The 26,124-nt window shown below is 44.7% G+C and overlaps 1 long non-coding RNA gene across 1 annotated transcript in view; it reads left to right on the top strand.

Moving 5' to 3' along the window:
• The window catches only part of LOC118217603, a 203,420-nt gene extending 187,974 nt beyond the window's left edge, over positions 1–15,446 (top strand). The window contains exon 6 of the long non-coding RNA XR_004763234.1: positions 14,485–15,446. This is a non-coding gene — a long non-coding RNA (uncharacterized LOC118217603). The remainder of the gene's footprint in view (positions 1–14,484) is intronic.
• Positions 15,447–26,124: the final 10,678 nt, after the last annotated feature.

Raw genomic sequence — 26,124 nt, 5'->3', positions numbered from 1 at the left:
CAGTCATGATTGTAAATTTAAAAATAAATTGATAAGTTTCATTAGCCTATAACTTTGATAGTGACTCTGGGGCTCTGTAAACTCTGAGCCCAAATGATGTACACACATTTAACAAGAATAGGATGTACACCAATGAGCAGGTGGGGAGAAATCAAATTGCATAGGTTTCTTCAGAGCAAGGCCAGCCTCTGAAATGGTTTAATCAATATAGCAATGTTAGTTGTAATGGACTGTGTCAGCTTTTTAACAGGACAAAACCTTCATCAAGTCAATGAGCAGAGTTAAATCTCCCACTAATCTGAATAATCTGTGGACATATCGACTGACTGTGTAGAAAAGCAGAATAACAAATCGTAACAGTGTTTGTTTATTTATTGTTTTTTCTTCTTCATCTAAACTACTGGTGATAGGAAGTGTTTCTTTTTTATTGATCATTTTGAATTTTCTTCTCTTTTATTCTTTTCGCATAAAAACAGCAGAAAATGGCAATTGCATTTACAGGGAGAAATCTATTTATGGCTGAGCTTCATATTTCTCCTAAAGTAATTTTCACTGGGTTATAATATAGTCCGCCATTTTATTAGTGACAAGCCTTTAAAGAAAAATGAATTATTAAGTAAATCAATGTTAAACAACTTATTAAATGACCATGGCATTGAACATAATAGGGGTGTTGTGGTTTTAAAATACATAAAAAGTCATGAAAAATTCAAGTCAGGGTCAAGTTCAGTCAGCACCAATACTGTGAGGTTCTCGTTTAGCAAAAAGACTAAAATAAACAAACTATTAAACAAAAAAAACTAGATTTTTTGTTTAACAGTTAAGGTGCTGATTACATTTCATAATTATTTTTCAATGATTCAACCAGGGTCATAAATCAATGAACACGGAGTGCATCACAATAATCATGACGCAGTTACATCAAAAAATACATTTCTTTCGATTCTGACTTTAGAAGTTATTGCTATTGGTATTAGAAGACAGGCAGCTTGGCAGGCATTCTAGGCTATATATAGTACATATATATAGGGGTGGGTAGTATATATATATACTATATATATATAGTACATTATATGTATAGTACATTAGACTTAAACTGCTGAATTCTGGGTGAACTATGTGAGAGCCGCCTTCTCTCTTAATGGGTTTGTTTCAATCAACAGCTAATATCGGCCTTGAAAACCAGGAGTTACCTAAATTACGGTATTAATATAGGTCCAAACCACACAAAAAACCAGCAGACAATGCAGCCCTCCAGGTTTTGTTTGAGATCCCTGATTCAAACCAAATAAACGTGTTATCGGTCATGGTTAGTACGTAGGTGGCGAACAGTTTTTATTCAAGTCCATGTATCTTTATACGGTGTCAATGAAACCGTTAGCGCTGCGGCGCGATGAAAATGACAGCAAGTCTCTGAAAGAAACATTGCTATTCAAGGAATTCAATAAAAAGAACAATGCGTACGGCGATGCCCTTATCTAATGAAGAAAGGACCCGGTCCCTACACGGCGGCGTCTTTATCGACGGCGCTCAGCCGAGGCGTTTGATGTGCGGAGCGCAGAGGTTAGCATCGCGCTTTGATACAGATGACCAAGGCCCGGTTATGTCTGGCATTCCCGCTGATAATCACCAGCCCCCCAATCAAAGTGCTGGAGGAGACAAAGGGCAGCAGTGCAGCCGAGAGGGCGAGCAGTGTGTGGTCCCGGACCTCATAGGGGCCCTTGTCTCGACCGGCTGGAGGGGGTGGGGCGGGGGGTAAAAAAAAAAAAAAGAAAGAAAGACTGCAAGTGGAGGACTTGAACTTCAGAGCAGAAACTTAAAAGCTTAGAGCCAGTGTGAGCGCGGGGTCTCCCCCCGGCCACAGGGGGGCGGTTACGCGGGGGGAGAGAGCTCAGATCGCCAGCGCCGCCGACCAGCTAAACCTCCCGGGTCTACCCCCCCGACCCCCGCTCGCAGGGTCCAGGAAGGGGAAAACAGGGTAACAGTGAGGGGGGGAGCACAGGGTAAAGCGGGCCAGTGACCCGGTCAGCAACCGGGGCTCAGAGGAGGGTCATTAAAAGGCTTCAAAGGAGGTGGGCCGACGGAGGCAAGGCCAAGGGCGTCTGGGCTGTGTGGTGGACCGCCGGCGGACGACGCTAAGTACGATCATTCTTCAGCCAGAGCCATGAGCGACCCCCTCTGTAGCTTTGTTCAGCAACACTCCCATTATCCAGAAAACAAACTAACAAATCAATAAATTAACACATAAAGTCTCCCTTTACTTCAACCACCTCATGTCATTCTATTTCTTTTCTCCCTCCTTTTCTTGCCCACCCCCCCCCCTCCAAATCCACCATTCCCCCCACCTCCCCAACCACCCCCCCTCCCTATTTGATTCTGCTTTTCTCTCCTCTCTCCATACCAGCCACTGGTCTCAGAGGTCAGTCCATATTAGCTGACTTGTTAATACTTGGGGTTGGGATCAATACTTAATCAACAAGTAATGGGATTTCGCAGTCATCCCATATGATCTTTCAATAAAGACTTGAATCTGTCTCCAAGTCTTTTTTAAGGGCTCGGGGTGGAACAAAAAAAAAAAAAGAAAGAATAAATGAAAGAAAGAGAAAAGGAGAAAGGGATAAGGGGGTGGGGGGTGGGGGGGGGAGTGGCCAGTGCTTTGGAGCGGGGATTTGCTGCTCTGCTGCCTCTACCCTGATCTGCATCTGATTAAGGCTCAGCACAGGCTTCGTCCTTCACCTCCGTGTCCCTTTGTCCGGGCATAATGTAGCGTGGCACGGAAATTCATCATCCCCTACTCTCGCCACGGCTGCAGCCACTCCATCCAAGGAATTATTATTGCTTCCTGCTTATGATGGCCTAGTTTCTTAACTAACAGGCCAATCAGGCAGGACCGCCGCTCTTATCAAGGACAGACACCAAGTAGGAGGGGGGGGAAAAAATAAACAATTACAGAATCGTTTTCATGTACAACAGACGCAGTCAGTCTCGTCTGCTGGAGCGCTTGAAAATAAAGTCTTTTCGGCAGCCCGAGACATTGTTTGTATTTCGCTGGCTTGTTTCAGTGGGTTTTCTTTATTTTGTAATGGCAAATGGAGCTGAGATTGCCTGCGCCTCGTCACTGGCACACACTGACCCGCGCTGCTACTCTCCTGCTATGCAACGCGCGTGTCATCAAGGAAATGAATCATAAAAGGTAACTGAAGGCGAAGGAATCAATGAGAGACAGATGCAACGAGATAAAAATAAAGCTGGAGAGAGAGAGAGCCGCCTGCCCAAGTGTTTGTGTGAATGAGATTTTTCTGTGCGTGCGTGTGTATGCGTGTGTGCTTGTGCGTGTGTGTATGCATGTGTGTGTGTTTGTGTGTGCGTGTGTGTACGTGTGTGTGTGAAAGATATTTTGCTGGATGGCAGATGATATCAAATGTAAAGTCTTTACAGTTGGTGAAATATTAAAATAAACACTATGGGGGAAAATACAGTCACTTCTTGAGGGGTCTCAAAATGCAATGCTTTTTTAAAATTAATTGTTCTAATCTAGCTTCCTCCTTGTCTCAGCGGGTCATGACTTCCTGTAGCTTGATTTACTGTTCTCCCCATTCCATTTCAGCCCTGTTGGTGTTGATAATGCAGTTTGTAGTTCAGTTCATGTTTAAAAGTTGTGTAACTAAGCCATTAAAATGGATGATGTATTGCCGTCATTGTAAAATGGATGATGTATTGCACCTGTTGTAATGTCAGATTGAACAGCCAACAGAGAAGAAAACTGCATTGGTCTGTCATGCCTTTCATTTATCTGGGCATGAAGTGACCGTTGACTGTTGCCTTGTGGTCAGTCTCACTTCCTTTCCGAGAGGAAGTTTAGTCAGGTGTCAAGTGGTTTGTTGATAATACTTTCAACAGTCATTTCCTACACTTTTGCCTCACTGACCAAGACTCATTTTGCAACTTCTGACCGAACTTGTGACCTAATATTCTGTTTCCTACTTTTCCCAATCTACTACTACTACTCTCTCTCTCTCCATCTCTATCTCTGTCTCTCTTTCTCTCACTCTCTCTCACTTTCTCTCAGACTTATTTTGCAACTTCTGACCGAACTTGTGACCTAATATTCTGTTTCCTACTTTTCCCAATCTGCTACTACTACTACTGCTACTACTACTACTATATTCTCTCTCTCCATCTCTATCTCTGTCTCTCTTTCTCTCACTCTCTCCTGTATATGTGCATATGATATGAATATTTCACTGTGTTACAGAGGGTTCATCATTGTTGCCATCATTATTTGTTCCAGTACTGCTTTTATTCTTCTGTTGGCTGTTACCACTGCTCTCGATGTACATGTTATTGCCATCCATGTTCAGTGGTTGTTTCCATCTCTGTTCACACACCTCGGAGAGAGACAGGCCGAGTTAGTGAAGTGTGATAATCCTAGCGGTGAGCGTGTCCCCGGTTGAGAGGAACGTCCATTTGACGGCTGGCCGCTCACTTATTCGCAAATTGCGTCGGTCTGGCCGATTCCCTTCTTCATGGGCTTCTTGGCCATGTGACTAAACTGTGGCAGCCTCCTCTTGCACTTCAGTGCACTGGGTGCTTGTGTTGCACTGTGGAGCGGCTCCTCTTCTCAAGACCAGGCAGTTTGGAAAAAGTTGGGTTCCAGAGAATTTACTCCTACCACATGCGCACACACACACACACACACAAACACACACACATCTGACGTCTGACACTCAAAGGAATTGTGTACAGGTGCTGTGTACTATTCTATCTTAAGATGTGGAGCACACAGTGACTGACTGGGCCTGAGACCTGATTGGCCAAGCTGACTAATCATTTACCGCAGTGTGTTGCCATGACAAAGAGACGTTAGGAGTAACAGAAGAGACAAAAGGAAATAACTGAGCCAGGGCAGGTTACCCTGGTTTCGCAGAGAGTGTCCAGGGATAGGTCTAAAGCTACAAAAGAAAAAAAATAAATGAATGAGGTGTTCTAAGACCAAGTGGAGAGAGGCGAAGAGTAGGCTGAGATGAGGTTGGGGGTGGGGGGTGGGGGGGTGGCCTCTAACTGGCTGGACAGCTAGATTTTGATTAAAAGAGGTGTCCAGTGTGATCAGGGTGGGCGAGGTTATAGGCAAGAGCTGTTTTCTGTCCGACGAAAGCCAGGTGGAATGTCCGGAGCGACGGGCAGCGTTCAGGTGAGCCTCGGCCTGGCTAAACGTCAGGCGCGGGACGCTCCTCAACGCGTCTGTCTCTCGCGGCTCCCCACATCCCAGGCCAGTTGTCCGGGAGGCGGAGAGAGGTCAGCGCCCCCCCTGGGTTCGGAGAGAGTCGGAGAGATGGGGGGGGGTGGGGGAGGGAAGGGGGGACTCCGCTGGCAGCTGGTCCATGGCCCCCGGCTAGCGCGGAAGCTAATTTCAGCTCCTGGGGGATCTTATTTTATTCCTCTCCCCTCATGTTCGCTAATTAACCAAATCTACTTGAAAGAGCGGGAGGGTCAGGAGAGGTTGTTCCTGTGAAAAGGGAGAAGGCACCGTCCTGCCCTCGCCGGTATCGGGTTCAGCGGTCATGTGTGGGAATGGGCGGCGGGCCCGGCCATCAAACACAAGGGGGCCTTTCATCCGCGCTGCCATATGGGCCGGCCTGTGACGGTGCCGATGGCGGTAATTGATGTGCACATCACAGGGCGGCCGGCGGGGCCGAGGAGCGGTGCCGCGTTGCCACGGGGGCCCGCCCGACACAAAGGGGGCCTTCCCGACGCGCGGCGGTCCAGCCGGCGCGGGCCCGACGTCGGATCGGCGGCGTCTTTCTCACGCGCCGGGAAGATTCGTAAATACACAACGCGCGTATTTGAAGAACGAGGCCTTCGAGGCTGAGAGAGACAGGAATGGACCCATTTCCCCCAAAATCGTCTTTAGAGTCTTTAGAGCACCACTTCAAAATAAATAAACCCAGGGCAGGCATAGCAGACACGCACTTCTCAGCAGTCTAAGTGCCATTTACTCCCTGCATACTTGGCGAAGTATGTCCAGTAGAATACTTTTTCTGGGTAATTTTAATAGTTCCAGGAAACTTTAATAATTTCAAGCTGCCACTAGTACTGAAGAATTGAAAATTTTTTTGATAATAATAATAATAAAGGGGTGCATCCTTGGAGCACTTTAAATTCCTTAATTAACAATCATGCAAGTTGTGAAGAATGAGTCTGGCTTGTTGGGGAAAATATGAATGTACCCATGCCCCTTTGGCCTGTACCTCAGACACAGCGCTCCTCATCTGGCATGGAGTGGGAACCTGGGGGGTCAGGGCGGGGGTGGGGGGGCGGGAGGAAGGAGCGGCGCTATTTTGGTCCGTAACCCGATACGTAATGGTCGCTTTTTAAACGGGCGTCAGGTGGAGAGGTCAGGAGCTGTGTTTGTTGTGTCTGGCTGAGGAACCGACGGGCCCTAAACAGGCCAGATCTGGCCCAGACCTACCGTGCGCCACATTCCACCCCGTCTGCAGTTTCAGGCCGAGAGGGGGCCCCTGGGGACCCCGGCTGCCCCCCTTCAGCAGATGCGGGGGGGGGGGGGGAGGCGGGAGGTTTGGGGGCCAACAGCAGCTGAGCAGGTATCAGAGGAGCCCGAACTGAACACATGACACCTGATATGGTGACTGAGCTACCAGCAGTTATTTTATTTATTTATTTTTTTGTATTTATGTGTTTCTGCATTTTTGGCAGCTTGTTACCAGAGTAAAAAAAGGAAAAGTTATTTATGTGCTTTTGACAGATTGTTACTGAGCTAAAAAGAAAAAGGTCACACAGAGTATGGACGGCTTGCAAAACACAACGTATACAGTATTGTTTTTTACTCAAGGCCCTTCTCACGTTTTTCCTTTTGGCATTTTTGGGAATACTTCATGCTGGAATTATTCACTGCCTTTTTGAAATGCAAGTTGCTTTTACAAAATAAAAATAAAAACTAAAAAGTATTTTTGGCAAAGTTTTAGAACAGAGAGTGTAAGTGGAGATTAGCTGGAGATGAGGTGCGCAGATTTAAAGTGACATTTTGGACTGTTTATTTCACCTTAGTTTCAATGTCACACAGTGTCCATCTGACAGGCTGTAGTGGTGTGTGCTGGGGTTAATAGTAAGTCAAGATGTACAACTTTGTGTGTGTGTGTGTTTGTGTTGGGGGGGGACAATATTTTGAGAATCCCCCTTCAATAATTAATTATCATGACTTATGAGAAGAAAATATTGCAAAATGAGTCTATTAAATAAGGCAATAAATATCTAAATAGCTGACTGTTTATTATTGAAATTAAATTTGCATATATTTTCACAGTGTGTCACAACACATTGTGCACAACACAAAAACACTCAGGCCCTTCTGCTGAGCACCCTCCAAAACAGCAGAAACAGGAAGGCAGTGGAGTAGGGCTAGCACAGAAACTGAAGGATAGATTAGAAATCATAAGCTATTATTTTGTGTGATTTCTGCATGATTGTACTCTATTTTTGTTACATGTAAGTATATTAAACTTCTGAGGTTTGACCAAAGATAAATTTCCAGCCTTTGTTGGACAATGAAGTTCTATTTCAATCTATTAATTGAAGGTGCTTATCTGAATTTTCCCTTCTATCCAATAAGGGCAAATTCCGTTTTCCATGAAACTTACCGAACGTAAAGTCTATAAACTTAATGTGAAGCCTAAATGCAGTCCACACCTTCTTGTCACAAAGCAGGGCAGTTCTTCTATCCAATAAGGGCAAATTCCCTTTTCCATGAATCTTACCAAACCTAAAGTCTATAAACTTAATGTGAAGCCTAAATGCAGTCCACACCTTCTTGTCACAAAGCAGGGCAGTTCTGTGTTCTTTGGACAACCGAAAGGGCTTGAAAATTGCCAACAGTTTACGGATGCAGTCGCTGACACTCAACACATCGCCAGGGCATTTGCACCAACATTGTTTAAGCAACTTAAGGCAACCGCTTTGAAACCAAACTGCCTGGACCTAGCTGCACAAAGCTGACCCCATTAGTCAGCACAGCTTATCTTTAATAGGCCCGCAATTAGTCTCACCTGGGAACACTCCAATCAATCAGCTGCCTGCAAGTCACCCCCTGCACACTAATCTAAGAGCCAGTTCATGAAAATGGTGACTACAGCTTATTATGCAGAAGTTCCATGAAGAAAATGCAGCACGCACACACACACACACACCGTTTTTTTTTAACTTCCAATGCATCTACAGTGAAGGCTACTCTAAAATACAACATATATTATAAAATCATAATTTCTAAGGTTTTCCGTGGTTCCTTTTTGTCTCTGAAGAGTAGTTTACCAGGTAAAGCCGAGACATTAGAAAAGGTCCTCGGTCACAGATCCCCTGAGTGTCACAGCCACACGGCCTGAGTCACAGCACAATGAGTCATGGGCACATGAGTCACAGTGACATCACCCCCTTCTCCACATGCTGTGTGACAGTGCGGCCCGACCTGCTCAGATCCACTGCTCCTCCTCACATTTCCCTTTCTCTCTTCCTGCCCCCCCACCCCCTTTTTTTTCTTCTTCTTCTTTTCTTTAATCGTGAGAAGTCCGTGTCTGTAGCGTGACCCGCTAATGCAGCAGCCAGAGTGGAGGGCATGTTGAAACTAGTCTGTTTTGACAGATTGTATTTAAGAAAATGGACTTGTAATTGTGCAGAGCGCTATGTATAATCTCTCTCTCTCTCTCTCTCGCACTCTCTCGCTGTCTCCATTTCACCTTTCTATACCAATGCCTAATAATGTTTATTTTTATATGAGTATATAAAATGTATGCAAGTAAATATATGTTCATTGTTTTAGTCTTATCTTGTTTTGTCTCGTTTCATTTTTTTACCATGAATGAGAAACAATCTCCCTTTAAATTGCCAAATGAAATGAAATCTCCCACTAGCGTTAAACCCATGCAGTCCTGTGTTGACCTTTGTCCCGTTCTAACGGTACACCTTTAAATTACAGCTCGACGTCCTCACCAGCCCGTTTTCACTTTTCTGTGCGTATGTTCCTTTATTAAAATGTTCCTTTATGAAGCCATAGAATCTCTGTATGATGTTAACCTCCTCTCAACACCTTATTAACCCAAAGCAGAATGCATAATTAAAATCTTGGGAGAAGTTTTAACTCGTGCCGTGTTCTGCCTTTCGTCTCTGCGCACCACGGTGTATCACCGTCCTTTATGGCCCCGCTCTGTTTCCTGTTTCTCATCTCTCCCAAAACGGCATTAATATTTAACCCCGCTATGCATTAAACAGTCTCATCCCATGCATGTCAACATGTACGCGGGCGGTCATGTGACCCAGCGCGCGCATCATCTCCTCGCGCGCGGCTCCATTGATACATAATTAACGCTCACTGTATGTAGCCGCTCGCCCCAGCAGACACACACACACTCACACACACACACACATTTCAGCCTGTGGGGCCGTAGCATTAGCGCGAGTGTCAGTGCGCCGGGCTGTGTCCGCGTCCGCAGAGCGGGGGCGACGGAAATGCACGAGAATGTTCCGGAAGGAGGAGCTCTCCTCATCACGGCGGCTCCCGTTAACGCGGTCGGACGTGTTCCGCAGAGCGAGCCGGTGAACCGGCCTGAGTGGGGTCGTGGGTCGGGGGGCGTGGCCAGCGTGGGGGGAGGTCCAACGGGCGGTGGTCACTGAACCGATCGCTGAAATCGCAGTTCAGTGACCACCGGAGCAATTACAGTCGCGATCGGAAAGTGGTTGCGATGTCTTTGTGATAAAATCACTGTCTATAGAGTTGTCAGTAAGTGTTATAAAAACAGGCCCAAAAACACAACTGCTCCGTACGCGATCACTTGTGAATGGATGCTTGAACAATAGTTGCTGAGGTGCGTTGTTCTCTTGGAGGATGTTAAGGGTTGTAGGATTGGATTGACGGAATTTGTTACATATCACAAACTATTTCCAGGTGTAATGCACTTCCTATTTTGACAGCTTCTCTGCGCTGTGGAAAATTTAAACAATTTGATTTGTTCTGATCGGACGTCCGGGTGCGGTGTTACTCTACGTGCACGAATGTTACTCTAAGCAAATCACAAATCACAAATAAACCACTGGTAAGATCTAAACGAATATGAAAATGTGAATACTGTCTAAACACCTCGATGTTCTGAAAACCTTCCGTCTCTAGGATCAGAGCTCAGAGAAAACATTGCAGTGTTGATCGTAATTTTATCGTCTGTCATTTCCGAGCCATGGCTGTGTGCTTTGGTATTCAATGAGGAAATGAGCGGGTTAAAAAAAGCATAAAAATGAAAAAGCTTTGAAAGGGAACCCTTCCCCTCTTTTTTCGGTGGAGCACACGCAGCGGGGAGCCGGGGAGCCCAGGAGGGGCTCGGCCTCTTCGCCTCGCCGGACCACCAGCAGATCTGCCCAATTAGGGCCCATTGTGGGGAGCAGCCTGGAGCAGCGAGCGTGAAGACCACCAGGGCCGCCCGCTCACCTCCGCCAGGTTCCAGGCCCCCCATCTACCCCTCGCGGCGGAGCGTCCTCTCTCTCTCCTTCTGCCCCTTGCAAAGCCACCGGCCTCCTCTGCCCACCTCTTCCCCATAGCTGCTCGCACACTCACAGTGATTTATAGAGTCCCCTCTCTATTAAATGTAGCCTCCACCAGAAATAACCTTGAACTTAGAATGCAGAGCATTTGAATTCTTTTTTTGTTGTTGTTAATCGCATTTTAAAAAGGCTGTGGCCTTTGTTCACAGACACATCTGAGCAATGCATTATGGGATTGCTTGCTCTCTGGCTTTTTGAAGAGGTGTTGACTATTCTTTGTATCTAGGGGTGTTGCTTGCGTAGTCATTGGTCTGAATTAATATTTTGGTATTCAGCAGTGAAATTTGTGACTGGTAAATCCACTCCCATGGATATAGACAACAGGGTTCAGCAGAAAGAATTTTTCACATGTCATTCTGGTTATTTTATAATATCCAGTCACAGTTAACACTGAAGGATTAGAGGAAACCAAGGGCATTTTTAAGGACTGATTTGGGTTATTGTTCGGTCACAGTTAAATAACAGCTGAATGTTGCTTCAAAGGGAGGTTTCAGATACATTACGTTCATTGCATGAGCAGTATGTTTTCAGAAAGCACTTGTGTGTATCATAATTTGGCTCTGCGGTTTGCGACTGATGTGGGTTTATAATTATAGAAACGTGCATTCCTCCTTGCAGCTGCCTTCAGATTTTTTCCCAAAACAACCTCTGCAGCCTGATAGCATTTGGCGCCATTAACAAAGCGGGAGATGTGAACGGTGCCACTGTTTCCAGAGGAAGGGAAAGGGCATATTGGTTTGTTATCGCCGACTTTGGAGCAGATATTGGTAATAAGAGAAAGTCCAGATATTGGCCGACTTCTGAGGTGGAAAATCCAGTTCAGAAAGTAAAAGACCCCCTCAGCATTTTTTTCCGATCACCTGGATTTGCTCATTTGCATAATTCTTCAGCCAGGAAGCAGAACAAACAGCAAGAGTTCTACTTTCTGACCCCTGAACTTGATTTCCACCCCTGAATCAGATGGCTCTTTAAAAATGAATCTCCTCTGTGATGTTCAGGCCCCTAACCCAGCACGTGGCACTGCCGGCTACCCGGCAGCAATTTGGAGCAGCCTTCTCCAGACCTCATTGACTCTGAGCTGCAACAGCCACAGGTAGTCAGACCGGAAAGGTCAGTCCACTTCATTTATTTATTTATTACCCCTAAAAGCTTTGGGGTAATAAATACATTTTTCTACCTCTTCGCTTTTTCGGTAGTCTAGCATCTTATTTTCAAGTAATTTTTCTCTTTCTTCCTCCCTTTTTCTCTCCCACTCTCCCTCTCACTCTCCCTTTCTCTCTCCCACTCTTCCTTTCTCTCTCTTACTCTCCCTTTCTCCCCTCCTCTTTGTTGACCTGCCTGTTCACTGACTGAAATGCTCCCTCTAATGTGGTCACTGGCCCCCCCTCTCTCACTCACTCTCTCTGCACTCTTTCCTTATTGATTTATTCTCAAACCAGAATCCCCATGCCTGCCATCTCCCACCCTGCACTCTCACCTGACCATCGTCAACTGAACGCTGCCGCCCCTAAAATGCCATGTGGCTCCCGGGGAGAGTCGTAACCCAGGCCCCGGCGTCCATGGCGACAGGCCGGTGGCCCCGCCCACGCTCGTCACGACCGCCACCGGCCTGTCCGCAGCAGCAAGGCCTCAAACGCCCGTCCAAGATTCCAGCCAATCAGTCACCGGCTGGCCCGTCCTGCTCAGGCGCTTCCTTCCCTTACAGCACCATCCAGCCAGTATCCCGGCACGTCAGCACACAGGGGCGATGCACAGAGACGCACGTCAGGAGGAACGGGAGAAACAACCGAACCGTTGTCAATACACACTGTAACGCCATTAAACAAAATAGGTCCCAGCGGTCCTGCTGTAGATCCCCGTCAGCTGTCAGCGCGTAGCGCCGAGGAAGGTCCTACAGGGACAGCGCTCGCATATATCTTTCCTTTCCTTGCCCGCGGCACGCTAACCGAAATGTGTCCGGTTAGCGCCCGCCCTCCTTCGCGTGCCGCCCGAGCCGCCGGCCCGGCAAGAGAAAGCCAGCGTCGGAGAGGCCGGACTTTATATTTAGCCGCGTAGGCGACATCCGCGTGGCTTGAGAGGCCTCGCGCGCTGAAAGGTGCGCCGCGGGTCGTACGCTAATGCGCTGTGATGGCTAAAGTGCTCCGCGCTCGCCCCCCCCCCCCCCCCCCCCCGGAGACCCGGGACCCCGGGAGGGACCCGTCAGAGAGGAAGCGTGCGCCCGGACCGCGTTATTCAGCATTAATTTTGCATCCGCCGCAGGCCTGAAGTCTGAGCGTGGCACAAGAGGGCGAAGCCATCTGCATACCGTATTAATGAAGCCTTCCGAAAAGTAAAGAACGCGATCGCAGCGCTCGGGCGTGCGGTCCGCGGTCAGCGCGTCGATTTTTCCCGAACCCGCGCGACCATCGGTTCTTCTTTCTTTGTTGGAGTGAGCCCCGTGTGACGCTGCACGCATGCGCGGACGCATGTGAGCGTGCGTGTGAGCCTGCGTGCATGCACACGTGCATACGCAATAATGTAACGGAAGCAAGTAGCGCGGCGTTTGGTGGTGGGGGGATGGGGGGAGGCGCTCGGGGTAAATTGCTGTGTCGAAGTGCAGCGGTCGCTGCAGCTCAAGTGGAGGCCTATTTTAATTCTTAACTAGACAGGCATGATTTATTAATTCACATTTGAAATAACAATTATGCTGTCAGGAGGGATCAGCCCAAGACTTTAATTGCAACGGAAAACACACTTACCAAAGCAAGGAGATCACTGGCGACTTTTATCAGGGTTGGAGACCACTAGCTTTGCAATGCCCCCCTGTTGCTCTCCCTCAAGTTCTCTTTCATATTTCCGGCATGTTCTCTGCTGGGACCTTCTTATTATCTTATAGCCCAGCAGTACCGCTTGCTTCACAAGCCAAATTAGCCAATCCGACTAAAAACTGCACTCTTTCCTTTTTTTTTTCTTTTACCAAAACACCAGTGGGGACTCGCAGTGTGAAGATTATCGCGCTTCATCTCCGTCTCGAGGCGTCGCAGTTGGTCGCTTAGCGCTCTTTACGCCGCCGTGCATCCAGTGCAAACTCAGGCGTTCTTAATGAAGAAACGGGCCCTCCACGTAGCACCGTTCCGTCGGCCATGTTGGAAATTCATTGCTGCCCTGCGTCACGTTAAAAAAATTGGTCAAGTTCTCCCGGTAACGGCAAGTAAAAGACAATTACCCGCCGCAGTTTAAAGTTGGCGCCATGTTTCGCGGTGTGAATGGGGTGTGGTGGTGTGCTCGCTGTTCGCGGTCACCGATGTGCCATTCTTCTCCTAACCCTTCCCACCTAAAACAAGGGGGAGGATCAGAATGTTATTGCAATACTTACACTACTTTATCCTTATTGTTTTTACACCGACACGATCGAGAGAATTCTCCATACGTCCAATTCTCCTTTCCTAAGTCTCTTATATTGAAGTTGGCCTGGCTCATTTTTCACATCCAAGGTCCGTTCAGTTATTGGACAACAAATCCCCCAGAATTCCTTCTCACATTCTGTCTTTTTAAATATCCACATTCAGGACACGGCAGTGGACAGGATCCAGGATCAGATCCATTAGTGAAGCAATAACGTGTGGGAGACGGTAGGGATTCTGTTCAGGGCCTGGGTTTTGCCTTTCTGTGTTGAATCCGTGAGCTAAGCTTAAATGCCACACTGTGGTATGTTAAATTTTTATTTTTGTCTTACGGTAAAACTATGAAATAAAATTGAGCAGTGTCTATTTTAATGGCGAATAATGTGTTCAACGAAAACTGTGGAACTTTTGCAAAGCCAGAAGCAGTAATGGTGTAATGTAATGGTTTAATTCTCTTTCCTCCCATTCTTTCCATCTCTCTCTCTCTCTCTCTCTCATATTTTAGGACTGGCTTGTCAAAATATTGTTCCTCTATACCCCTACTGTTTCTGGCCTGAAGTCAACTCCCATCTCATCTAATGAAAAATGCAGAACCTTCCCCGGGCATTAACTGGTACGATTCTGAAAAGGAGCAGGAGGAAGAGAATGAAACCTTGTTCACAGCACCACACCTCAATCATTTAATACCTCGGGCTGCCCAATTTGACCCTGTATTCAATGTTCTGTACTCGCCCCAAACACAGAACAGAAGCTGCAAACCCCTCCTCCCACACACACACACACACACACAGTTTTTTATTTATTTTCCTGATAAATATCCCCCGCACCCCAGCCTGCACTCCCATTAATCTGAGTAGGGAGCGCGGGTGCGGATGCATTATTAAATGTGATTAAACACATGCAACGGAGCCGCTACACGGAAACCCTTCTGCTGCGCCGCGTCCTCTCTCATCCCGCTCCGGAGGCTCGCCGAGGGCGTTCACCCGGGACGTGTCGGACAGCGTCCACAGGAGGACTCCACCGCGGAGAGGGGGTGCGCTTCTCCCGGAGATACGCTAACAACACGCTACGGATCTACGCCGTCTCGCTACGTGTGGTCCGGCACTTCGCTTGGCGACGTGTGAATTTTAACACTGGCTATGAAATATACACGTCCTGAAAATATCTTGGTAAAAATAATACAGCTCAGAGCACTGTGCCTACCTTGTGCACCATTTGACTCCGCTGTTCCCATTAATGATGCATAAAAAGCCATCTTGCAAACTGACCGTTTTGGCATCGTTATTTTTACCTTTTTACTAGATGACATTATCTGGTGGTCTATAATTATAATAAAGCCTTAACTGGCACACATTGCAGAAGCTGATTAAAATCTCTGAAAGTGCTAATATCATTTTTTATGTGCCTAAATTAGTGAAAATACATCAGTCAACGTATGTGAAACTTTAAAAAGCTAGATATGTGAATTATTATTGCAGTGACAGCTTTATCCCATTGATTTAACCAATATGTGTAACTACCAGTAATATTTACCATGAATAACAAGTAAATGCTGATTTTGTTTATTTTTTTCACCAGTCACCAAAACAGATTAATGTAATGCAAGTATGTGGCTGACAATTAAATCCTGATGTATTTCTTAACTAAGCTCAAAGAGTTCAGTTATCCACTGGGAGTATGATTCTTCAGTGTGAGTCACTAGAATGAGGCTGGTGCTCAGGGTCAAAGGTGATCATCATACATCATATTTTTGTCTTGGCAGGGAGAAAAAAGCTAATCTTAGACATTGTCCTTTTTCGTTTATTTTTATTCATTTTGTCTCTTTATATTTTATTGCTGTACAAGTAGTATCCTTAACATTTTCCCCACAAACACAGTACCCCACTGAGAATTGTAGAGAGTAACCATAGTTTTATGGGAAAATTATTACATCTCTGTAGTAGTTCACAGTAAAAATCTTAGCAATTTATATCAATGGAAAGTCTGCCTTGGTTGGGGGTCAGAAGGGTTGAATGGTTAGCATCTCTGTTCTTTCTTTAGCATTCTCCAATGCAGTTTGAGAATGGGGGTTTTTCTGAGCTGCCCATTTATTCAGCTTTGTGAAATAGCAGCGTTACAACAATGTTACATCTGCTCCTTGAGAGGTTAATAAACTGTTTAAATGCCAGTCGTGGACAGACAGAAATGTGTAAATTGCTAATGCAATTTTGCATTTTTTATTTATTTATTGTTATGCATTTTTTTGGGTGGGCTGAAGTAGAACCCACATGTATTTCAAAGAAAAAGCGAAGGCAAAAAAAAGTTATTCTGAAAAGGAGACGACGTCTTCAAAGTATAAAGTAACGACATCATCCAAAATGCTTGTCCTTTCCTCCTTTGCCAGCTGGGAATCTGTGCAATAATGAAATTAGTTGACAAATAAAAGTACATTTACCAAAAAGTAACAAACTTTTATAGCAGGCACAAACTGTAGAAGCGAAATTTACTTTCTTGCCATTATTAATAAAATTCAGCCAAGGAAATACGTGTAGCGGTGTTACAAGTGATTTATTGTTATAGGTTTGTTTTTACTTCTGCAGGGCTGCAATATAGCATCTCATTACAGCTGCGGTGTATAAATGATGCAGTCATGGGAGTTTGTAATTTATGCAATTGGGCACACAATCAGTTCAAATTAAAGTGCAGGGGTTGTGGGTTGTGTTCAAAGCAGCAGAGAGGTGGAGGGGGAAGGTACTGCAAAGAAAGAGAGGAAAACTCTCTCGCTCTCCCCTTCCCTGCTTGCTTCCGTCCTTCCTTCTTTTTGTGCACTTCTCATTTTGTTGATCTGTGCAATCAAAGCGCACTTAAAATGTAAGGGCCTTGTCCGTACACACACAAACACACCAAGTGACTCTTTCAACTACAGGAACACATAAAACACTGATGTGTTCAAGGGTGTTTATTTCGGTGTTAGATGAAATGAAGTGGGTTATGGTCTGAGCTGACTGAGCAGGTCGCCCTGTAACCCACACTGCAGTCGCCTCTTTAACACGGGAGACTGTGGCGGTCTGCTTCGGTCCGTCTGTCTTTCCGTCCGCTCGTTAGTTTCGTGCGATTCAGCAGCGCGCCAGCTCACTGACAGCCCAGATGCCAGAGGGAGACGCGCAGTCACACGAATTTTAAAAAATGCGCTCTGGACTTTAGACTCTTTCCGGAAGGTTCTGTCAGTTGCTGCACTTCCCAGGGACTCCCGCCGTAGTCGGGGCTCCCCCCCGTCCCCGAGTCTGTCTCGGCACATCTGGAAACAGCTGTTACTGCCGATCGCACTGCGGCACGGCTCCTGCTGAGGGGACTCCTCAGAGAACCAGGCAGCCCGGCTCTTCCTGCCGGCCCGAGTTCAGCTCGCGTGTACGGAGAGGTGCGCCGTGTCCTCGATCTCTGCCTCTGCGCAACAGTGAGTGACAAGCAGATCCGGACCTGGTGCAACCTCGACGGGAGGACTGGAGTGACTGTACGTTCAATTCTCCATACCTCCATAAGGACCTCATTACCGCCGCCTCTCGGGAAATGGCTTTTAATCTCACACAATCTCAATTACTGCACTTAATTGATATCCTTATTTGCTTAATTGGTGATTTTTTTTTTCTTTGTCAGGCAGTGACTTTCGAAAGATAGACAGTAGGAACGTTTACAAATTAGATTTTTCCAATTGCATAGTAATTACAGTCACCACCATGGATCCAGAATTGACAGAGAGAGAGAGAGAGAAAAAAAACTTTGTCTTAACTAGTTTTCCTGATAACATGCCGATTAAGTTTGGAGTCTCGCGCGGACTGTGAAATTAAGAGAATGGTAGATGAAATTGAAGGCCGGGAGCAGGTGTGGGTGCTGCCAGTCGGCCGGCATCTGTGTATGAAGAGCATGAAGGCAGCGGTGAGAAATGAAAAAGAGGCAGGTGGTGAGTGTGGATTCACTTCCCTCAGCTGGGCCTCTGTCCTCACTGTGGTCCCCAGTCCCACACACCCACATGAAAACATGCACGGGTACACACACACACACACATGCGCTGTACACACACACAAATACATGAAAACATGCACGGGTACACACACACACACACACATGCGCTGTACACACACACAAATACATGAAAACATGCACGGGTACACACACACACACACACGAAAACATGCATGGGTATACACACACAAACTGTACAGACACACATACATACACTCTCTCTCTCTCTCTCTCACACACACGTACTGTACACACATACATGCTCTCTCTCTTTCTCTCTCTCTCTCACACACACCCACACAGACACACACACACATACATACTGTACACACACACATTTGCTCTCTCACTCTCTCTCTCTCTCTCTTTCTCTCACACACATGCACACACATGCAGGCACGTGCAAAGTATGCCCCAGTGAAGTTCTGGAGTTCTTTGTTTGCAGCGAACTCCAAACGTAAAAGAAAATATCAGAAATTATGTCGTCAAGATGGGTGCAGTGAAAGAGACCGGTGCTCAGATATGAAGTCACTTTTATTAAATCAGAAGTAGTCAGTTGTGAAAGTGAGGAATCTGCATGAACCGCACAGCGTTCGCGGTGGAGCCCCACACGGAGGCAGTAACCGCAATGCGCTTTCAGAACGGAGAATGTGCACCCTCACAAAACCTCCTCCTTCTTTTCATGTTGTGTCAAGAGCAGCCTTAAAGAAACTAAGAGGTTTTACAATTTAGCAAAAAAGTGTGGTTGAATAACATGTACATCCCTCTCTCTTCAACACGGGAGCTGGCAAACAATAAGTCAGGCAGGGACCCACTCCAAAGTCTTTTATCTCCTCTTAGATACACCCTCTGCTATCGATTCCTTATTGACCTGAAGGGTGCGCAGATAGAATGTGCTCTCTCTTCCTCTCCGAGGACCAAGGCTCTGACATTGATTTCTGGCTCTCTTGCTCCACCACTGAAGAGACTGACATGCGTCTTCAGCCAGTGGCCTCAACCCTTTTTTAAATGTATTTATTTATTTATTTATTTATTTATTTATTTATTTGTTTGTTTGTTTGTTTGTTTAAAATCATAATCCAAGTTCCGTGCTAGATCTGCACAAGTGCGGCTAATCGCAGGGATATTTAGAAGTGTAATAGCGAGTGGTGAAAATGGAATGTATTGTCGGTTACAGTAGTTGAAAAGGATGTTCATTTAGATTTGAGTTCAAAGCAGAGATTTCCTGGCCTACTGAAACGGGAGACCATGTGCACGTGTCTCTAGCTGAGGTTGAAGGGGAAGCCTTTTGTGTTGAGGGAAGTATTTGGCAAATATGATCGATGCGCATGGACTGAGCAGACAAATTTTGGTCAGGAAACGTTTGCAGCGCTGACCAATTGTTGGCCTCAGGGATCGCTAACTCACGTATGTCCATAATCAACCAATCACAGACACACAACACGTTTTCTCAGACACATCCAATCACATGTGCACACAACCAATGAAGCGCCTCTTTAAATCAACAGTCAGATCCCTCCCTTTGTGTATTGTAGCCTAGCTTGTAGGCTACATTACTGCAGCTAATTTGGATCTTTGCTTGAGATTTGGTACATTATTAGCTTCTATAGCCTGGTCTCATCACATCTTGCACGAGGTGACAGAGAAAGAGAGAGAGAAGGGGGGAGAGAGAGAGAGAGAGAGAGAGAGAGAGAGAGAGAGATGTACATACAGACTGCTCCCAGTGACAAACAGAACAATGGAAATGCAGGGGGGTTGTTGCACTGGTGAAAAGAGGTATTTTCTGCAGTGCTTGTATTGTCTAATCTGGAACCCGTCATAACTACTGATCTGTCTGCCTATGTAATTGAAATAAGATACTTATTCATCTCCTCACCTAATTAAAGCCCCCCCAGAGCTCAGCCCAACTGGAATATGAAAAAAGAAATTACAAGAAGAAAAGAGAAAACTTTGAATCTTGAAGAACAATTTAATTGTGATGGGTCTGTTGAAAGGGGGGGGGGGGGGGAGGAAGAAAGGAGAGAGGGAAAAACTCGAGGGGGAAATTCTCCCAGGATCGCTCAGACCCCTTCTTGTTTGTAGTTTGTTTGTTTGTTTGTTTATTTATTTATCTGTTGTTTTCCAGATCCTAGGAATCTTTAAATGGTTTCTAGTATTCTTTTGATCTCATTTAAAAAGAAAAGATAAAAAAGGGGAGGGGGGTGTCCCTTGAAGTTATTTTAATAACATTAACTTTTTTCCCTTACTTACTGTATACTGTCTTAATATAATTCATATTGGAGCTTATGTCATAAAAATGATTAATAATTAGATTCATAAGCATTGTGATGGAGAGAAATAGAGACTAGTCAGGTTTTCAAGCGATTTTATGCAAGAAAGCCCATTTTGAATTAATAAGACATAATGGAAACAATACGTATACGTTTCATGTTCAACACATTTCAACCAAATAAATGTTAATTTGTGCAACATAGGTGAGACATTTTGTTTGTTTGTCTTGGAGAAATATCAAATGCGATTAAGTCTTATGATAAAATTTCCCATCACGTGAGAATGGTCATCCCTGAACAACAAAGCAGTGGAGACACTTGGACTCTCTCCATCAGTTGTGGCTTTGGGGTGTCTGGAGTGAATGTAAAATAATGTAGGCTTTCTTAATTTTCCATAGACTGAAATTTCTATTTGATCCTACCCATAGGACACACTGAATTCCTTTCATAGTCAAGCTTTAAACTTTTCAGACACCTCTCATATTTTATGCATTATATTGAATATGTAACCGAATCAGAAGTGGCTACAGAGTGATTGCCAGGTGAGACGAGGGGCAGGTGGAGGAAGAGGTTGCTCCGGCAGGAGTTTCAGGGGTTCGGAGGCAGTCAAATGTATTGCGTTTGAGCTTCGAATGGTGCACCACAGAAAGGTGCTTTAACATTGACGTTGTGTTGTTCCCCTTGCAAGAGAACAACCAATTACATAGATTGCATTTTGCTTCCTCCGTGTATTTTACTTATTTTTATTTAGCCAAGCTTTGGAACGCTTTTACAGAATATGTTACGTTTTTTGCAGGATATGCCGTTCACTTGGTAGAGCAAACTCGTTTTCTTATTTTGCGATCTTGACATAACCCAAAATGTCTTCTCGTGATCACTAGATATCGTCTCCGGACGATTCCCTTGTTTGTGGCTGCAACATTGGGATAGTGGTAATCCCTCCCCGTTTTAAGCCTTGATCAAAGCAGAAAGGAATATATTGGATAAATCAGTTGGGGCCCGACTCTCTGCCATTGACGCTCACCACACTCATTTGAAACTTTCAGCTCCTCATTCATTTTTACTCATTTATTCCGTGATCTTGAGAAAACGGTTTCCATTTTCCTGTGACCACGGAATAATTATTTCATCATGAGAAAATGAAGTTAAAATAAATTGAAGAAAGAAACAATCATGAAAAAAACAAAGGAGTAAAACTCCTCTCCAGGCTTCCATAGAAATGATACTTTCCTCAGTCATTTCAATGGCTGTAAAAATAGTGACTGCCGATGACTGTGGCATAGACGCTCCATCCTGTGCGTAGGTGTTCGCAGTGTTGTATTTAGCTGTCATTCTGATATGAAGCAACAATTGTATGATATATAGCAGCTCCTGGAGTTAGTTTTTCATTAGTGTTAAATGTACTGTGGCGATCTGGGGCTACGCCTACTGCTTGAGTGGGCAAACACACCTGGGCTGTGCTGGCCAATCAGCCCAGGGCTTACAGGTGTGCTCACTTCCCTTGGTGGGAGCTGGGACCAGGAATCCGCTGGCAGAGAAAGCGAGAGACAGCGAGGGCCAAGCTGAAAAGCGGACAGGCTGAAAGGCTTTCTGCTGTGTTTTTATTGCTTTACTTTGTCTTTGTTATTTTAGTTCATTATTTTAACCAGAATCAATTAGGAGGAATATTTGCTTGTGTTTGTTTGTTTAATGAACTAGTGCTCTGAATGGTGCTGAAAAACAGAATTGCCAATGCTCCCTGTGACCACCAATTCTGTCCTACACCAGGGGTGTCACCCGGCATGTGACTCTTGCTTTTCAAGGTTTACAGTTCTGGTTTTCGCTAAGAAAGTTAGCCGCAAGTTGGGAAAGGCATGCTATTGTAAGAGAAGGTCCAATCCCAAAAAACAATTTATGAACCAAAGAACACTGCTTAATGAAGAGGGGGGATACCTTTAACTGAAATTGTTTCGCAAGATTTTTCAGGGACAAAATACAATGGCAACCATCAGTTCAATCTGATTCAATGAAATGTTATTTGTATAGTGCGTTTTACAGAGGCATAGTCACAAAGACACTTTTGAGAGAAAAAAAAAAACTTCACAAAAAAAATTGGGAAAGGCTAAGCCTGAGCACATGCTTTCACATACTGAAATGCATTTTTTTTGTGTTTTGTGCATCTGTTTTTGTTTTTATTTTTTTTAATGCAGTATAAATATTGAATTCATGGTGGTGTGCCTTCATTAAATTGTAATATGCATGGGAAAATGTCCAGGTGAAATTATTTATATGTTCTAATTTTTTTAATCCTCTCAGATGTTAAAGCATAGGAGAACCACCTAAATTGACCATGACAATAACATTATGATATAGACATAATGAAATAAAGTCAGTGTTAATACTGATTTGCTTAATTACTTTCTTAACGTGTAATTATTTTGTGCTTTTAGTCTATATGTTATGGAAGATAATTAAGGTCTTATGGTCTGTACAGTTTTTTGGAAGTTCTTTGCTGTTTGAGAAAGTGTAATGATTTGACCTTTTAAGATTGAGATCTGGACTAAAGTGTTTCATAAGCTTGACTTCAAGTCTTTTAGAACTAAATTTATTTCTTCTTCCAGTCTTGATGATGTTTACAGGTTTTTAAAAGCCTTCTAGAAGGGTTGCTTTTTCAAGTATATGGAATATCCCCTAAAGAAACTTGCTTGCAGACAAGGAACTTTTAACACGCAAGCCTTTACAAATGATCTCTCTCCGAAAAAGGATGACTGAACAGTTCTTCATATGACCAATACCACTTAAGTAAATAGGTAAATGGGCAAATAAAAAGATATTAGCTTTTAGATAGAAGCTTATTAAGACGTAATGGGATTTGATATACCCATCCTGACTGTAAACCTTTTATTCCAAGGTCTGCTCTCTAACGGAAAAGATGTCACCTTCAATATGATAAAGACAGGGACTCTGACACACTGATTAACAGAGCTTCGCAATACAGTAGTCAATCATCTCTGTGTGGTGACATTGAGTGTGGCCATATATTTACAAAGAAACAGCCTTGGCTGTTTAAACAAGAGGCAATCTTTTTGTTGTAAGTAACAGGTTCCCATTCAAATTCTTTGTTGTGTTAATACGTTATACAATGTACTTGGCCATTCAAATCCCCAATCAGGTTCCTACCAGGGACAAACTTTCTTCAAAATATATTAAATATATATTTAAAAACACATTTTTTATTGTATACGCTGCTAGATATGTGCATGTATTTATGGGCATATGTTTATTTGTGTCGGGTGTATGTGAACAGGTGTAAGTCTACAGACAGTGTTTATAGGAATATATATATATGATTAAAGTTCAGCTGCTAACAGGGCAACTAAATGGCAGAACAACTAAATGACAGAACCAAGAACATCAGTACCAAATTTCAATAAATGTTAATGTGGTTAAAATTGTAGCTTTATTACTGTTTGGTATTTTTTTTGTTTTTTTTTGTTCTGCCGTGCGTCAGGCGGCTATAGAGACAGAGAAGGGATGTGGTACCAGAGTCTCTTTGCTATGCGGGTGCCCAGGTGCAGGTGAACATATTTATTGTCCAGTATATCAGCTTTGTGCTGGATAGGCGTGAGAGCTGAGCTCTGTTCTTGGCCACGTGGGCCGGTTTATCAGAACTGAAACAGGCTGGTGTGGCGTGGAGGCCTGGAAGCCAGATTTCCCCACCATCTCCACATCGGCGGAGGCGGTGGCGGCGAGCAGATCTGGCCCCGTCTGATCCCAAATGTTAAGTCTTCAGAGGCTCTGCGGGGAGATATCTTCTGCTTAATTGCGATGAAAAGGAGAGAGCGAGAGAGAGGGAGAGAGAGAGAGAGAGAGGGGGAAAAAAAAAAAAAAAAAACATTTGATTGACAAACACAGGATGCAATTAGCACGCTGGCGCAGTCAGAGTGTGCAGTGATCTGGATCCCTGAACCGGCGGTTCTGAACCGGCACAGCGGGACCAGCAGCACGGAGACTCCCCTGACTGGGCCATATGGTGTCCCTTCCTCCCGCACCCCCCTGCCTGCCACGCTTTAACTCTTTAATGGGTCTGTCTGCTGCCTCTCCAGCGCCAGCCTTACCCCAGCTCCAGCGCCTCTGCCTCTGGCCCTGCCGTGGAACTGATGCATGGGAAACACACTTCCTGTCTGTTTCTTCTACTTCTTCTTCTTCTTCTACTTCTTAGTAGTAGTAGTAGTAGTAGTAGTTGTAGTTGTAGTACGAGCAGCAGTAGTAGTACCAGTAGTAGTAGTAGTAGTAATAGATCCAGTATTGTAATAGTAGTAGTACTTGTTATAGTAGTGTTAGTTGTAATACAGTGGCATTGAATTAGCACTGCTCTATAACAAGGTATAAGAAAAGTTGCCTATATCAAGGAGAGAAGAAGAAAAACAGAACATATGTACAGAACAGCCAGTTCCATAGCACGTACATACACAGTAATGATTTTAGCACACACTCTAATCCAGAGGGATTTACACAGTTGATATTGTTTTTTTCAGTCAGCCCATTCATACAGCTGGACATTTATTGAAGCAATTTAGCTTCAGCACCTTGCTGGAGGGTGCAAGGGCAGTGCCCCATCTGTGAATTACACGGTAGCACAAAAATCACCAAGGTGAAAAACATAGTGCTAAAATGTTAGCATGCGTAGTTTCATGCACATGGTGACTTAGTTTGTATTAAGGCATCATGCTTACATGACAGTATTATTAAAGATTCAATTGTACAAGTGGTTAAATGCATTGCATTCAGCCAAACATGCTGCAACAGCCGATGACCTGGTCTTAGCTCTGAGCTGTAGTGCATACACATCAGATACTCCATTAGTGGTCAAATCTCCATACTGAGACATTTTGCCATATACACACTCAGTCATGATTTTGACCAGAATCTGTGGTATTCAATAATGTAAAACAGAAGAAAATGAAAACACCCCAATATTAATATCAATAACCCTGTGTTATCAGCTCTACAATGGGACTCAAAATGTGTTGTGCTTATTTCCCTCTCCATTCTTTAGAGGTTAACAGAGGGATAATGAGTGGGATGGGGAAGGTTTGGATCTACAGCAGAAAGGGTGAAATTATGCCAGTTACCTTCCTGGTCAAGCTAAAGGGGCCCTGTAAACACTCCGACGCCAGTGTCTGCGTTCAGAAAGCGCACCTCCTGAAGACTGAACAAACAGTCACTCGCATGCTGATCATGTATGACCAGCTAGCTAAGAGGCGATAGCCACAGCCTAGGGGGGAGGTGGGGGGCATATTGCTCAAAACTCCCCCAAAAGCCTCTAATTAACATTTAGTAGCATTTTTTTTTTTAAATGACCTGGCTAGCCCATAATGCTACACATTTATTACTGTACTGATACAGGAAGCGCTGATATGTTTTGTACTTAACTCTCTCTATCTACATGACTACATCTATCTATATTTTATCAGTGTATTTACTCTAGCTTCTGCTTTTCATTTTTTTATTCTCCCCAGTTCAATATGATCCACTGTATTATTATTATTTTTTTTCCCCTGGAGAATTCAAACAAAGAGGAAAGAGGATCCATCTTTTGGCGTACAGCAGCTGTGAATATTTCCTTAACATTTTGTTTTGATAACAATGACCGCGGCGCACGCGACACCGAGAAAAGATTGGATCCGCTTTTGAATTTTGTCCGTTGGAGAGAGAGATGCGTTTGCTCACCGCGCCTCCCCCCCCCCCCCTCCCCCTAAAAAAAATGCAATGCAAAACAAAATGAAACCCCTCGCCGTCCCTATCGCCTGTGGTGTTGCTAAGGTTACTCACATTGATGCTTCAAAATTGCATCGTCGAAGTCGCTTTCTATCTCTGCTGGGTGATTGCGTTGT

Source organism: Anguilla anguilla, chromosome 18 (genome assembly GCF_013347855.1).
Source record: "Anguilla anguilla isolate fAngAng1 chromosome 18, fAngAng1.pri, whole genome shotgun sequence".
Taxonomy (NCBI): Eukaryota; Metazoa; Chordata; class Actinopteri; order Anguilliformes; family Anguillidae; genus Anguilla; species Anguilla anguilla.
This window is presented reverse-complemented; position numbering and strand designations above follow the sequence as displayed.